General features: G+C 41.6%; 3 pseudogenes; all 3 read right to left on the reverse strand.

Annotated features, from left to right (window-relative positions):
• Positions 1 to 2643: 2643 nt before the first annotated feature.
• On the reverse strand, positions 2644 to 2868 carry LOC111814728 (annotated as a pseudogene).
• Positions 2869 to 4857: 1989 nt separating this feature from the next.
• LOC101571067 lies at positions 4858 to 8502 on the reverse strand (annotated as a pseudogene).
• A 656-nt stretch (positions 8503 to 9158) lies between these two features.
• Positions 9159 to 10088, reverse strand: LOC101569469 (annotated as a pseudogene).
• Between the last annotated feature and the right edge of the window lie 7380 nt (positions 10089 to 17468).

Consider the following 17468-nt stretch of genomic DNA (forward strand, 5'->3'; position numbering starts at 1 on the left):
CACTGCACTCCTGGGCTCCAGGCAGAAGGATGCAAGTTTAACACTAGCCCAAGCTGCAGAGAGATGCCCTTGCTGGAAAAAAAAATAATAAAATAAATTTTTATTTTTTAAATAAATTTTTTAACAATGTAACAAAATGTATTTTCATAAGTAATTATGAACAAGTAAAATACATTTAAAGTATTTTGAAGCATTTTGTACAGTGAATTTATAAACCACATTTAACAATATAATCTATTTGTTTAACAAAATACTTTAAGAACTACAGCCTAATTTTCAAAAGAACCAAAGTATTAAATAAATAACTTTACAGTACATGACACCATAGTTATCTATAAAGTAGATAAAAATCTACAGCAAGTAAATTTTTGTGCTAAAAGAATAGAAAAAAAAGTCAAGCCAAAAATTCAGACTGAAAATTTGGAACTAGCTGGCTAACTGAGGCCTAGGAGCAGCCTTTGCATAACAGATTTTATTTTATCAAAAATTCCAAATATAGTACATTTATTCTTTAGCAAAACTTCTTCCTTTTGATAATTGAAAATGTCACTATTTTTTCATGAGACTTGTGAAAAATACCTGTTAATTTCTTCAAATACTGTTATTACCCTTGAGATGCTAATGGTCCTGCATTTTATTGTAGTTTTGCCTTAAGTGAACCTGGGGCCCATAATGGCGACACTGAAACATGCTAAGATAAATATCGGCCTGAGAGAAGCTATATTCATGAATAAACTGTGAGTCATTTACTGACCATGTGTACTTCCAGCTCTAAGAACAACCAGACAGGCCAAAACCCAGCTCTACATGGAGACCTGTTCATAGCACAGCAGGTCTGACAGCAATTCTGAACCACGATGACCCTTCAATTCAGCTTTCAACTGTGCCTGACACTGATTTCCCCTGAAAACAGAAATAAAATACTTTGCTATGGGCAGACTTTTTGAATACTCATAACAGGCACTTTCTAGTCTGTAGATGGACAGGAAATATCCTTTGCTTTCTAAGTCTCTATCAACAACTTTGCTTTCTATTTCAGTTTTTCTAACATACTCTGCACAGTTCTGTCTGACCCGTCTGCATTCTGTGACACTCTGTACAGTTTCCTATTGCCATTACTGTCATCCTGGCCACTCATTCCTCTTTGCCGCAGCCTGGTCACCTCCCATCTTTGGTTGTTAGGCACTTGGGTGATTAGTGTTAACACTTCCTCAAAAGTTAGGTCTTCAATAAATATAACTCATCAGGACTTCTTTCTTTTTTTAAAAAATTTTTATTTATGTGTGTGTGTGTGTGTGTGTGTGGCCAGCTCAGCCCACCAGGGGGTGGGCTGGCTGGCATGTGGTGCTGGGGGATTGAACCGCGGTCCCTGTGCTTTGCCAAGTTTGTTCTAAGTAGGTGCTTTAGACCACTGAGCCATCTCACCAGCCCCACTCATCAGGATTTCTGATCAGTATTTCTTCAAGCTTTGTGGTGAACTTTAGATATGCCCTATAACAACATTCTTCCAGAATGTTACTTAGAAGTAATATTTTCAAAAAGAGTCATTTATTGAGCGTTTTTGTCATAAAAAAATACTGTAGTAAGTGATGAAAAGACATATAACTCTAAAGAAATGCACAGCTCAGCAAAAGCTGCTTCTACTGTGCTGTCAGGCCCCACTGCGGCAATTAACACCGTTGGCAACTCGGGTACGTGGCATTAGTACAGAATGGTCAGGTCAAGAAAATAAGTTTCTGGTTCTTTGTTATTTAATTAAAACTTATATGACTCGTTAAGTTTGAAAACTTAAGATGCAAAGACAAAAAGTTAAATGTTCAGTGGTAGGTCTAGTATACTTATCACAAAATGTATATTTAAGAATCTATGAGTCTACGGGCTGGTGAGATGGCTCAGTGGTCTAAAGCACCTACTTAGAACAAGCTAAGCTAAGCACAGGAACTGCGGTTCAATCCCCCAGCACCACATGCCAGCCAACCCTGCACCCTGGTGGGCTGAGCTGGCCACACACAATAAATAAATAAATAAATAAATAAATAAATAAATAAATAAATAAATAAAATAAAAATTTTTTAAAAAGAATCTATGAGTCTAAAACATTCTATCAAACAAACTGCCATCTATGAGCCTCAATCAATCTCTCTACATTTTTAACTCAAAGACAATTACATAACATTTAGGAAATTTTAATTTTCCAAGTAAACTCACAAAAAATTATCAGAATTATTTTTCAGGTAAAAAAATAGTTGCATAGGGGCCATGGAGATAGCTCAGTAGAATAAGCACTGGCCTGGTAAGCGCAAGGGCCTGAGTTCAATCCCCAGTTCCGAAAAAAAAAAAAAAGTGCTTAATCCGTGTGCCACAAATGAACCCCCTACTGGTAAGACAGCAGACACCACAGTACGACTTTCTGTGGCGGTGGCCCTGGCCATGTGTAAGCACTTCCTCTTGATGTGAAGAATAGCAACAAGAAGGGATGGGAGCCACTGCTCATTGTTTCCCTGACTCTTGGTGTTTTCATTGCGTGTTAAGTGCCTGTTTTCACTTTTACGACCAAACTACAAATAGCAATTTTTATTCTCAAAGGTAATTATATGTTCCCAGCAGATATTAGCAACTTGCAAAACAATCTCTAGGGATAGTTCACAGTTCTGAACTATGATTTAGAAAAACATTTCCAGCAGTCTGTGCAGGATTTATTCCTATTCCATCAGTAGTATTAATTGTACTTTTTGCTGCAGGAACTTTAAATTCTTCTGCTGCAAACTTTAAGAGTGTTGTGAAAGGTGTCCTTGCAGGAACACTCAGTACTTTGTAAGGCAGCCACAGGTCTGACATCAGCGTTATCTTAAAGGACACCTTTGACATGGTGGCCTGGTGGACCCAGCCAGACCTGAGCATGCCCCAAGCCCAACCAGTAACAGCCCAGGCCCAGGAGGAAGAACCTTTTTTTGGGTTTTGTTTGTTTTTTTGGCAGAACTGGAGATTGAACTCAGGCCCTTGCACTTGCTAGGCAAGTGCTTATTCCACTGAGCCATCTCCCCGTCCCCCTATTTTTTTTCTAAATAAATTTTCAAGAGATACCTTAGGAAACATGAGGATGCCCACCAACTGAGGCATGGATGTGGTATTTTTATAAAATGGAGTACTACCTAGCCATAAAGAGAGATAAACTTGAGACTTTTAAAGAAAAAATGCATCTAGAGAAAATACTCCTAAGTGAAGTGAGCCAGTGAAAACATCATATTGTCTCCCTATTGTAAGAAACTGAACAAGAAAATAAGACTGAATACATATAATAGATATTGTGAAGACAAGGAGACTACTCAAAAGGAAGATCAAGGGGAGAAAGGAGAAAAGAAGGAAGGGAAAAGAAATATATATCCACAAGACAGCTAAGATAATTGTACTAATAATTGCTATTAGGAAATTAACAATGATTATTCATATGGCACATTGTTATCTTCTAAGTACTTGCTCAGATTGCCCCTTTTAAGCGTGTGAGGTTGATCAAACGATAGAAACACTAACTATTCCTTTCAAGGAACTAACAGAAATTATATATAGAATTTCATTCATGTATGTGTATCTTTCTTTTTTTCTCCTTTCCCAACCACAGTTATTCTTTTCTACTGAGCAGTCCCTGTCCCTCTTACCATGTTTACTACATCTTTGGGTCTTATTTACTCTTTCAGTTTCTTCCACGTGTGAGTCTGATTCACTTCACCCGTCTATGAGCGTGGGCTCCACTAACAGGATTCTATGCAATGAAAACTGCACTAGCTCCATCCTGCAAGTTAAGAAAGGAGTTGGGCGCATGCCCACGTTGAGACTCTGCCTGGGTGCAGTGAGCTGAGGGATCAGAGACGCGAAGTGTATGCGCGTGGTCGGGCCAGCAGAGGGCAGCAGCGGCGATGAAGCACACGAGAAGCCCGGAGGTGCTGGTGAGTGAGGAGCAGAGGCCGGTGCCCTGCTGCCTGCTCCACAGTAGACTTGAATGAATTATTGACTTATGTATATGTCTATTAGGCCGGATCTTGCGCTCCTGAGACGCAAGACTTCATATTCCAATGCAAGAAAAAAATCAAGGAAGTAGACACAGGTGGAAAGAGGGGAAAGGCCTAAACACAGGGAGTGTGAAGGGCAGAGACACCTAAGCATGACTCGGAATGGCGAGTTGAGGGTATCTGCCAGTGAATCTCTTCTTTCCTTCCCACGGCAGCTGCAGCACTCACCGCGTAGTTTTTTTCTTCACAGAGGCCGCCCATGAAGCCTCCCGTCCGGGCTTCCTGTCTCCAGTCAGTCCTCCTTTCAGTCCAATCTTCCTCCAGCGTGGTCATGCTGAGTTCACCACTCTTGTCTGATGTTTGTGTTTACGATAGGTCTTCAGTGTGTGGCCCTGGTTGGTTGCAGCAGTACATGCAGCCGTCCACAGGGCATGTTCCCTAGGAGGACCGCCTTAGACACTTCAAACTTTGCACCTCGGGGATGGAACTCATCACCCCCTCCAGGCTCCTTCCCTGAGTCTGCAGCTCCCTCAGCAGTGCCCCGAGATGACTGCAATGCTCCATGCAGCCTGTAGCAGGCATCAACATTCGCACAGTCCTGTGTTGGACTTCCCAGCCCAGACCAGGGGCTTCTGCTGGGTTCCTAGAGACCCAGCAGTCCCTGCATCATTCCAGGGCCCATGAGAGAGGGAGAGGGGTGGAGAGGGCACAAGTGCATGGGGCAGAGTCCCAAGGTGTCCTGAATGTCGCCTGGCAAGATATGGCAGTGAGTGTGTGAATGGCCCGTCTTTTGTTTTACAGCTATCAGACTCTAATCCTGAGGTCCTGCCCTGATGATTTTATGTAATGCTCATCGTTCCCCAAAGGCCCCACCTGTAGGCATCACTGTGGCATCTGATTTCCTTCCTGTCCATACCTGACAGCCAGGATCACCTAAATGGATGATGGGAGGGGTTTCCACTATAGCAATGGAAGCTGACTGGCGTACTTTCTTGATCACTAGGGGTGAATAGCATTTTCAAGTTGGGTTCTTGAAATTTTCTGAGTTCATTTAACTATTTCTACATCATGTTGACCATTGTTAATCTCTCCTTTTCTTTTTTCTTTCTTTCTTTTTTTTTTTTTTTTTTTTTTTTTTTTTTTGCGGGGATTGAACTCAGGCCCTTGCACTTGCCAGGCAGGTGCTTATTCTACTGAGCCATCTCCCCTGCCCCAATCTCTCCTTTTTATACAAACTTCAGAATATACTTTTTGCTATTCACAAAACAACTTTCTCAATTATTTTTTGAGATTGAGCTCAGTGCATGGATCAAATTGAGAAGAGACACCTCCGTCCTAGTGACTTGCTACCCAGAAGCATGGAGTAGCAAAGTATTTCTGCAGCTTAGTGCTGCTGGGAGCTGAGCTCGGGGAGGGGTGGCCTATCTGCCCTCCTAATTTGGCAGGCTTTTCAATCAAGTAAGATTTGCATTTTTCTAGGCTATTTTGTAGTAGTGATGGCAGACAGGCAGAAGAATGCAGTTACCTCTGCTGAGGGCCCAAATCGAGCCTTTGCACCCCCAACCCATAGCCCTCACCACCACAGTGTATCATGTGGTCCCAGCAACAAACACCCAAGTAACACCCAATCTTCACATCTCTAAAGAAGTGGATGCCTCAGCACTTCACCTTTGTTTGGGGGTAATGTAAGTGATGTAGTTTTAAGTTCAAATTTTTATGTTCATTGATGATATGTAAAAAAGCAATTAAGTTTGAGTTGGGCATGGTAGAACACTTCCGAAATCCCAGAATTCAGGAGGCTGAGGTGGGAGGATTGCAAGTTCTAGGCCAGCAGAGTTTACTCAGCAACATAGAGAGACTCTGGCTCCAAACAAAACCAACAGCAACAAGCTTTCAGTATTTATGTGTATGAACCTCATACCCTTAAGTAACCTCAGTGTTGGTAAACCAAACATAGACATGTTGATTGATGGGTCTGGCCCATGTGGGAACTGGCTGAATCACCATGGCGTCTCCACAAAGTGATGATGAGTCCAGAACAACTACCTACCTCTTCTTCCCAGCGTTCCCTTCATCCTGCGCACCAAGATGATCTACCTCACCTCCCAGGAGGATATCCAATGAGCCCTCAAGTCATCACCTCACCTCCCAAGGCCCCACTCCCCTTTAAGAACCTATAAATATAGCTATCTTCCACTGTTTGGGTTTCTGCATGTCTTTCCTTGCAGTCCTCCCATGTCCGCAATAAAAGCCTCTTTTATCTTTTCTGTCTCTTTGCTGCGCTGCTGCCATCACCACCACCATTGCTGCTGGGTGAACTCTGTCATTGATTCCCTGTAGATACCTAGAACCATTAGAAACATTGTATATGCTGGGCTTGGTGGCCATACCTGGAATTCAGCTCTCAGGAGGCAGAGGCTAACAGATTGCCAGGGGTTCTAAGCCAGCCTGACAAACCTAGTGAGTTTTATAGGTCCATCTAGGCCACGTACTGAGTGCCTATCTTGAAAGAAAAAAAAAAAAAGGACATTGGACAACAGTGTTAAATTTAGTATAAATGCCCTAGTTTGCCTTTCCCTTTAGGCTTATGGGGCTCCTCACTTATGGTTTGCTGTTTTTAGGCCTTGCACCCTTTTTACCTAGGTCTTCTTTCTCCTCAATATTCAGTGGAGGTGTGGGACCTCTATGTCCTTGCTTTCCTCAGTCTACCCACAGCCATTGCATGTCCTCCACCAACATCTGTCTTTTTGTTTAAGTCTTAAGTTTTATGTAAATAACCTCCAGTGAAAACACAGCAGACCAATTATTACCACTTCTTCATAATATCAATGAGCCAAGCCAGGAAGGACAAGCACACCTACAGCCAGCTGTCAGCCAGTGTGATGGGTGGGATCTCAAGGGAGGCAGCCCCAGCCTCAGCTCCCTGGTGGAACAAGGGTTCTTGATGGCCTTGTCAATGGACACAATCAGGCATGCAGCCTCAGAGGCTGCTGCCAGGGCATTGACCCGCACCATAGCTGGCTCCTACATGAAAACTTTGAAGTTATCAGTAATGTCCTCATTGTTGATGTCCACTCCATACAACATGCCACCCTGGGCATGCCAAGCCCATAGTTTGTTCAGGATGTTTATGGGATCAAAGCCAGCATTGTCACATAGCTGGTGTGGGATGATCTCCAAGGCCTTAGCATATGCCCCGATCAGTAGTTGCTGCTTTCCTGGGATAGTCATTGAGTAATCCCGAAGGTACTTAGAGAGCTCCATCTCCATGGCTCCACCTCCAGCCACCACTGAATCATTCTTGATAGCCTCCTGACAATTATGATGGCATTATGCAGAGATCGCTCTGTCTCCTCCATGAAATGCTCACCTCCACTGAGGAGGATGAAGGTGTAAGTCTTTGCCTTGGGGCAGCCAGTAAAGAAATTGTACCTTTCACCTCCAATCTGGGTATCTTCTGACAGCTGGCAGCGGCCCAGCATGTCTACTGACAGAGCATTCACGCTGGTCTGGATTGAGCCTCCGCTGGCCATCACTGTACTCCTCAAATCCTCCTGAGGCACATAGTTAGAGCAGAACATGTCATCAGCAAAGTAAGTACTGGTGGCCACATCCCCAGTAGAGAGTTTGGATGAAATAACTTTGTCTCCAGAATTATAGATCTCTAACTTGTCATAAAGAATGTTCCACTCAGCATCAACGATTGCCTGAAAATCCTCTACCATGTGGACTATGATTTCAGCATTGTCTTTCTCAGCTTTCAGCTCGAGTTCAACATTTAATAAGGCAGCCATGGGGCTATTGTACTTTTTAGGTTGCATTTCAAATCCAGCGTAAGAGAAAGTCTTCTTAAATGTAACACCAGCCACCAGCCGAGACTCCTCTAGGACTCCACCCTGTACCTTCTTGATTCCAAGCATCTTACGCTGCAGCAAATCATCTAGCATCATCACAGCATCAACCACCATCTTAGCAAAGAAGGCTTTCTGCTGGGAGATCAGCTTGAAGCTCAGCCGTCATGGTGCACTTCTCCAGCAGCTTCCTCTGCTCCACTTTATCTTGCTTCTTCATGGTCACAGTGATCTCCTTGATCTTAATTGCCAACTGTGTAGCTGTGGGGAAAGCTCGGATGATGATCTGGGGGTGCAAACCTTCCTCCACGTAGGGTTTCACCTGCTTCAGAAACTGCAGCCAGCAGTATAACAGAGGTGGTGACATCACCAACCTCAGCACCTTGAGATTGGCGATGTCCACTAAAGCCTTTGCTACAGGATGGACGATATTGAGAAGTTTCAAAATTGTAGCCCCATCATTACAAATTATTGCTTTGGGCCAGGGAGATAGCTCAGTAGAATAAGTTCTTGCCTGGCAAGTGCAGGGTCCTGAGTTCAATCCCTGGTACTAAAAAAAGAAAGAAAGAAAGAAAGAAAGAAAGAAAGAAAGAAAGAAAGAAAGAAATTATTGCTTTGCCTCAGCCATCTGTAAGCTTATCCATGCCTCGGGGACTTATGGAGCTTCCTACAGCCTCAGCAATCACCTGGCAGGCGCTGATGCTATTCACAAGCTGAGGGATGCCTTGGGAGCTGGCAGTCCCCTCTTTCAACAGCATAACTGCTGTGGGGATCATTTTGGCAATTTCTTCAGGAGCTCGCTACTCTTGTTCTGTGGGTTCCGGCTGCCCAGATGATCATCTGTCTCATCTGTCTTTATCTTCAACTTTCTTTCTTTTCTTTTCTTTTTTCTTTTTCTTTTTCTTTTTTTTTTTGTACTGAGGCTCAAACTCAGGACCTTGCCCTGTAAGGCAGGTGCTTATATCTCTAACCTATAAATTTTTATGAGTAATTGATCAACTACTTCAAGCTGGGCTTTTTTTTTTTTGCCTCTATATTTTATTTGCAATTACATGATTGCACACAATTTTTCTGAATAACATAAAATAGATTTCCTTGTATTATAAATAACTTACACACTCTCCATAACTAAATGCTGAAAGGTGCTAGAACAAATCATCCACTCCTACAGTGTTTTTGTATCCAACAGAGTTGATGCATAATATATAAATACTCAAGTCCAATATTAAAAACTCAGACACTTGACTAATAAAGTTTCTTAAACTATATCAATATATCTAAAGTGTATATTTTAATTCTATCCTTTTTTCAACATGACACCAACAGAATAAAAAGGAGCTAGTGTGGTGCTAACATGTGAGGATTAATCCAGTGATTCCGGTCACAATGCATTCCAGGAGGGGGAACCCATGTCCCTGGCATGGAGCGATAGGGTTTAATTCTTCCCTCCCTGATTGGGATAGCCAAATGGAACTGCAGGAGGGTAGGGACTCTGATGACCATTTCCTCGGTACATTCCTGCTTTTTTCTGGGCAAAGGATGCCACATTGGAAGAGGCAGGAATATCAGTTCTGAAATCTGATACACAGGACTTGGGGTTGCAGTCAGCTAACTGCGTTTCATTTCTACTTCCTTACTTGTTTCTTCATCTGAAGAAGAGGATCCTGAATGATAATCAGAGGTGACCTTATCAAGAGCTCTGGAAACCTTTTTGGAGATATCATCCTTGTTTTCATCTTCATTTTCAAAGCTGGCAGCAATGAACGCATTGTTTTTCTCTCCATACCAACAGCACACTTCACATGGGTCCACCCACAAAGTGAGCTCCTTGAGCAAGCCCAGGTCACTGTACAAGATGCAGCTGTTTTCACAGGCTTTTAAGACATCAGGATCAACTCTCTGGAACTTATTGACACGAATGCATCTGTAGGCCTGTCATTTGGATGGTTTTTCTGGATACCAGTGGTTTTTGTATTTTTCTTGAAGTATTAGAGTCAATTTTTCAGCAAACCTCTCAATTGTCTCTTTTTTCAGTTTATCATGTTTTCGAACTAGCCTTGTAAAAAGTAAGACAACAGCAGCAATTTCGTTCTTCATTTTTCCCTCCGAGGTGCGGCCGCTCGAGTTGCAGATTCGGCGGCCCTGACTGTCAGGGCGTGAACCGAGGGCGTCAGCTGGCCGGTCCCTGAGGGGGGTCAGGGAAGGCGCGGAGCGCGGTCCAGTCCGGGGAGGGCGGTCGGCGGCGGAGCGCGGGGTTCAGAAGCCTGACTGGCAGGCGGACCGGTGAGCGCGAGCACGAGCGTGAGGGGGCGTGGGGGCGACTCGAGGACCGGAATTGCTCAAGATGGGCTTTGAGGAATGCTGTTACACAAAAGAAACCTTGTCCTCTGTAAATATGGATAATGGTACAGTTGGAAAGAGAAGAAAAATCTAGAGACTCTTCCACACTGCAGAAGTGTGGCAGAAGTTTTAGAGATGGGAGAGAACACTAGGAAACATGAGATCTACATTAGATGCACCCCAATAACCTGGGCTTCTGGCCAAAAGTCTACTGTAGACCAGAGAATAGCTCCAGGGTTTTTTACATGAGGTCGGGGTCTGTCTGATTTGTGGTGCAGAAAATGCCTGAGGCTACTACTGAAAGTTTGGTTCCTTGGAACTTTTTGAACCTGTAGGGACAGGAGGATGTCATAAACCCGGATGTCGAAGATGCCATGGGGGGTTACACACAGGACTCTTTCTTCAGAACCATCATGGTCATTCTTACCAGGAACAGAGCACAGGTGAACCTTCAGGAAAACAGATCCTAGTGGGGACTGGCGGCCACAGGACTCTGTTGGGCAGGCACAGGTGTTAACCTTACCTGTCCCCTCCCACAGGTATGACTCTCAGGGAGGGGAGTTCTCTGGAAACTTTGCTCAATGTTGATTTTCTTGTGAGCTCTGCTTTATTTAAGGAGTTCACATCTGTGAAGATGCAGGATTCTCTTTCTGGAGTTCAGAACATACTTTCCACTGCCAAGCAAACAGTGCTAGCCAGCTCAATAAAGAAGAGCAGAAAGAATCCATTGACCCTCAGAGCTCAGCAGGAACCAAGCACTGATACCGGGTAAGAGAGGAAACCTGATGCTGAGGTGTACAGGGCAGTGGAGACGGCTGAGAGGAGATGGTCAGAGGTGAAGGCCGGCATCTCAGGAGGGAAGGGGTAGAAACCCAGGTTTGTGACACGAGGGTTATTGAATGCAGGAGCTCAGGTCAGAGGGGGCTGGGGTGTGTCATTCACAGGAGACAGCTGCTCACCTCAAATTGTTTTCACTGGAATTTGAGACTATATGAGGCTTTTTTAAAAAGAGTTATGAATCTTTAAGAGCAAAACAAGAATATAAATAGTCATAGTTAATAACTCTGCTGTCATTGCTTCTGTTATTACCATGTTCTTCTCCTTTCCTACACAGAAATGATGGTGGGAGTCTTCAGATTTCTTCTCCTATTGTTGTTGGGCCTACTGGGACTACCATGTTCTCTTTGGGCTGAAACCTCATTTCAGTGGTTTCAAGTTCAGCACGTACAGCCAAAGCCTCGACCATGTAACCAGGCAATGATTGCTGTCAACAGACGTAACAGGGCCTGTAAAGCTACAAACACCTTTCTGCACGACAGTCTCCAGCATGTGATTTCTGTCTGTAGACATCCCAGTACACGCTGCGTGAATGGTCAGAACAACTGCCACCGAAGTGCCCAGCCTGTGAGAATGACTACCTGTCAGAACACTGGAAAAGATGTGTACCCTAGGTGCAGCTACAGTGATACTCTCAAAGTTAAAAACTTCATTGTGGCCTGCAATCCACTTCCCCATAACCCTCGATATTCCCTGGTTCCTGTACACTTCGAAAAAATTGTCTAAAGATTTGATTATTTTGTGTCTGACTTCACAGGCAGTTTCTGTTACAGTCTCTTCAGTTTTTTCTGTTTCTCTCCTTTTCCTCCTCTTGCAGACAGCCAAGTTAGATAAAAGTAATATAGGTAGTCAGCAGGACTATACCCTCAAAGATATAACACAGAAGACAAGATTCCTTACAACTGTGGGAGGGACAGATGCTCCTGCTGTAAACCAGACCTAAAGACCAAAGATCAAACAAATGCTGACCTCCCTAAAGATTGGCATCCAGGATTGATCGTCACCCTGAGAAACGCAGGAAGAATCATTAAGCCAACTACTACCGGATAGCTACCAGATAAGATCCTGGTCTGCATTCATACCTGCTTGCTACGTGATGCCCTTCCCCATTTGGTCCTGGGCTTAATCAATTTTACCTGAGCAATAGTGCTTGTAGTTCCTTTGGTTGACTATAGTTTTGTCTCACCCTACGTCCACCTGAGCGAGTTCCCATGTTCTCCACCTTAGACCCACATGGTTTAACACTATAAAAGTATCTGGAAGAGACAGCTTCTTGGGCAACTCACTCAGGGCCCCCTTCTGTGCCTCTCAGACAGAAGCTTTCTTAATAAATATTCTACTCTCAACCTCCATTTGTTTCTTCTTGTATGTTGGTGCCAAAGGAAATGATGAGAAGACCCAATGAATATAACTTTGATGGTCTCACTGAAATTAGTCTCCCTTCAAGTGAGCCCAGAGCCTTAGAAGCATCTCACATTTATTGAGGGCTAAAGACAGGCTGAGGAATGTGCATAATGGGGCTGGGAAGATAGCTCAGTAGAACAAGTGCTTGCCTGGCAAGCACAAATGCCTGAGTTAGATCCTGAGTTCCTCTAAAAATTTTTTTAAAAAAAGGAATGTGCATAATACTTAAGTGAACACAAACTACTATCTCTATTGACTTCCACCACTTGCCTAACACTAGGTCCACACAAATGCTAGCTGATAACATCCCAAGCAAGAGATCAAAAACAGGGCACCAGCAGGAGAAACTGTCACCTGCAGCCTTGAAACCCAGCTTTCTGGGATTTACAAGTGAGAGACAGCAGCTCTCCTTGGGCTCTGTGTATTGCTCCCTATTCCCTTGGGACATTAGGCTTTTGTCCATTATCTATATTTCTATAATTCCCTGCTTTTGTTTTTATGCTGAAATTTTTTGAAGCATCAGGGAGAGGACTGCAGATTTTTCATCCATGGCTTGTTGTTGGACTTGTCCTTGTAGCCAAGATAAGCAGGATATACAAATAGTACAGAGACAACATTGCCAAATCACTACTTCATTTTCACTAAACCATGGAGTAACATGAAAAGGATGAAGGTTTTCAATGCCATTAGAGATGCTATGTAACAGATTAGTGTCAGTGGTAATATTCCAATGATACACTAAATGCCTTTTTACATTTTTCCATGGGAAATGAGTTTGATTCCATGGAACAGGAGTTATACAGAATGAAGAGGTATTCCAATCACATTTTAAATGAAGTTGATGTTGTAGATTAACAATTTGACCTCCTAGCATAACAACAGCTTGCTCTAAATCATTTATCTTAGCATTTAACTCTGAATCTATGTGTCCTTGAGAAGTCCATAACTGTTTTGAGTCCTTGTGCCACTGCTGCACAAAATGAAGTTTGTACACCTTGGCTCAATGCTACTCCAGGTGCAGTAGCTGTGGCTGTGATGGCTATTGTTCCTAAAATTATGGCTATCATGAGTTTGATCATTCTTTTTGTTCTCTTCTTTAACACCTCCAGCAAATATTGGAACAGCATCATGGAAGGAGAGTCTTGCCACTGGTGATGTAGTTGTACAGGAAGCCAAATACTGGTCCTTGCCTGGAGAATACAAATGCTAGCCCTGGAAAAATTGAGACTAATAAAAGAATTTAGACAAGTATATAAAGAACAATTGAGTGGCCAGGGAGATGGCTCAGTGGAATATGTGCTTATTGGCAAGTGCAAGGGCCTGAGTTCAATCCCTGGTTCCGCAAAAAAAAAAAAAAAAAAAAAAAAAAGAACAATTGTGACATGTAATGGGATGGTTAGAAGGGTTCCAATAACTAAGTCTTACAAGAAAGAGGTAAGGGAGTACCTTACCTTTCACATACCTGTGAAAAATCTATTGTGTTCCTTCTAAATTTTAGATGTAAATTGTAGGATTGATTCCTCCATGTATAACCTTTCCATGTTAGCATATGATTTAATGAGGTAACTGATTTTCAAAGATGATGTTGGGGCCAGGGAGATGGCTCAGTAGAATAAGCGCTTCCCTGGCAAGTGCAAGGGCCTGAGTTCAATCCCCAGTTCGGCAAAAAAAAAAAAAAAACAAAAAAAAACCAAAGATGATGTTGAATTGGTCCCCAAGAAACATGAGGGATACTAGGGGACATTCCTTCTCCATGCCACATTATTGTATCATTGGCATATTTAGTGCTAGTATAAATCTCATCACTATCTTTCTATTTCCATCTTAACTCCTTCTCTTCTGCCATCTGGGCAGAGCCACAAGGGCTCCAGTCTATGACATTTCCATAGGAAGTATTAACCAACACCTGGGCTGCTTCTCCTCTACAGACTTCCCAGTGCACCCACTCACTGAGATAAGCAACGTTGGTATTCTGGCAGGGTGATGGATCTGGCAGTGGGAACTTTCCATCAGTAGCTATCCTTTAACATATTTTCCTAGAAGAAAAAGTCCCTTTTTTCCTCCCTTGCCCCCAGTGTTATTATTTACTATAGATAAACAATGAGCTCCATTCTCAATACAAATAGGCTAGCCTTCTACTCCAATTTCATGGTATGGAATTTTAGTTCCTTCTTCTGCTGGCACTGCTGGTCCCAGGGCATCATAGGGGCTAAGTAGCCAGGAATTTTCATTCATTTATATGGGTATAGTAACATCCCACCAGTGAACTCCTCTATTAAGCCATGGATATGGAATGTAAGCCCAAAAACTAAAATTACCTTTAGCATTTATTGGAAACAGCAACAAAACCACCATAGCAAGGAACAAGTTGATACTATTTTTCTCTCAAAATATTCATTTTTGCTCATTTTCTAGGTTTTGTCAAGTTGGCACCCAAATCACTTCTCCAATACTTCTTTTGTCCAGTGACAGTCTGCAGCAGGTCTGTCTGGCAGATATTTTTTTAAAAATTTAATGTAAATAAAGCTTTTTGTACCATAAATCTAGGTGTATGCATATGTATTCCCATACTATTCCTCTTTTTTTTTGTTTAATAAGCATTTTAAGCTTCTATCATCTCATTTTATAATTACCCATGGATATTTTAATATTTAAGTCATTATAGAATTTTTTTTTGTTGGTACCAGGGATTGAACTCAAGACTCTGCACTTTGGAATGTTAACAGACAAAAGTTACACATTTTTACACAGAAATTTAGAAATCAAAGCCATTGTAGTAAGACAATCCTGATGACATCTTGTGATACTTTAAATATTTTTTGTTTTGTTTTGACACAACACTTTTAACCAATCACCTCTATTTAATATACAAATTTTTGGGGCCTGGGAGATGGCTCAGTAGAATAAGTACTTGCCTGACAAGCACAAAGGCCAGAGTTCAACGCCTGGTTCTGCAAAAAAAATAAAAATAAAATTTTTTTCATCTAAAATCACCCTTTAAAAAAAGTAAAAAAATAAAATCACCCTTAAATTAGACATACATCACAAGTTTTTTGTAAAAGGCAGAAGTGTAAGTTTGAGAAAAAGTCATCCAGGGGCTGGGAAGATGGTTCAGGAGAATAAGCCCTTGCCTGGCAAGCACAAGGGCCTCAGTTCAACTCTGGGATCCAAAAAAAAAGTCTTATCCCAACAAACAATCTTTGTTTTACATTTAGAAAAACCTGTATACCTGGAATCATAAATACACTTAATATACCATGAGATTAACAATAGTGAATTGCCATACTCATAAGAAAACCTTTGTTTCTTAATTTAGCTTTGTACCAAAACCATCTTTAAAGAGAAAACCTTATTGTAACATTTTGAAAAGCTTTTATCTTTTAACCAATGACCTATTTATTGAGGGTGTCTCCAAAGAGACTATTGAGATTATTGGGAGCCCCTCATTAATGAATAAAAAGGTTGGCTACATCTTCTATTCATCAATTGGACTCCTAACAATTTTTTTCCACTCTTGGGAATTTTTGTTTAATTAACTTAAACCTTATGATGTATTGCATATAATTTAATTTTAATATCACTGTAACTAAAAGCATGCTTTTAACTCTATATCTCAAATTATATTTAGAACAAATCATCAAAAAAAAAAGAGGGAGAAAAGAGGAACAACTTTTCATTGAAAGACACAAACACATAAACTCCTTATAAAATCAAGAGTACGGGCTGGGTAGATAGCTCAGTAGAATAAGCACTTTTCTGGCAAGCACAAGGTCCTCAGTTTAATTCCTAGTACAAAAAAAAAAAAAAAGGATGAATTCATTTAGGTGCCAGAGGGCTTGAGAGATGGCTCAGTACAGTAAGGGCTTCCCTGGCAAGCACAAGGGTCTGAGTCCAATCCCCGGTTCCACCAAAAAAAATGAACAAACAAACAAACAAACAAACAAAAAACCAGAAGCTCAATTAGGGACCAAGGAGATAGCTCAGTAGAATAAGCATTTGCCTGACAAGCACAAGGGCCTGAGTTCAAACCCCAGTTACAGAAGAAAAAAAAAATATTTGGCCAAATTAAATTACAGTAACACCATTACAATTTTTAGAAATTTTATAAGTCGACTAGTCAGATTTTGTTAGTTGTCAATTATTAGAGATCTCATATTAGAAAAACTTGGAAGGAATGAAATCTTTTATCTATAATTGATGTGTATATTTTGTATCTTTTGTCCCTACTGACAAAATTAAACTCTTTAATTTTTACATATTTTATCCCCTATCTAGACCTCATATTTCCATTTGGTCAGTTCCTTGAGCAGGCCCCAGGCTGGATCTAGACTGGTGGCTGTTAACTTCCTCTTTACATCTGGCTCCATGGTATTGGCTCCATGGTATAGACTGACAGTCCGCTCTGGTACCCAAATAGGTCAGTTAGCATTCTCTGGAAAAACACAAGCATACCCTTTGCCCCAGGTTAGTTGTGGACTGAGTCCCTTCCATTGTCCTGTATGGAGATCTCTCCAAAGGACCCTTTCTAGCTTTCTTTCTCTTACCTGGTTTGTCTTTCCATTGCTGTAAAAGTTTAAAATTTAATAGTATATATTGACAAGTGAAGTTGGCAGAATTGACTCCCCTTTGCTTTAACGGAATTTTGATCATACAGTGAGATACTTGCATTTTATATTTTGGAAGAAGAAGCCATACATTTTCTCACTTAACCTAATATGACCTATCTGTAAAAAAATCAAATTAATTTAATTCACCTGAAAGATAATGACAGTCATTAGCACCAGAGAAATTAGTCCAAAATCTAGATGGACTCAATTAATATTACCAAATAAAGTCAGAAAATCATCAATGGTTGGTCTGAACAGTTTGGGACAGAATCATCTTTCTTGCATAAGTTGACCTAAATATGAAGAAGTTATCATAGTTTGTACCCATTTGGAGGCCATTATTAGGCCTTTTATTATTTAAATAGAATGTAAAAATCAAGTAATTGTTTAAGCCCCATGGCTTTTTTTTTTTTTTTTTTTTT

The sequence above is a fragment of the Octodon degus genome, unplaced genomic scaffold (genome assembly GCF_000260255.1).
Source record: "Octodon degus isolate 3935 unplaced genomic scaffold, OctDeg1.0 scaffold00456, whole genome shotgun sequence".
NCBI classification, from domain to species: Eukaryota; Metazoa; Chordata; class Mammalia; order Rodentia; family Octodontidae; genus Octodon; species Octodon degus.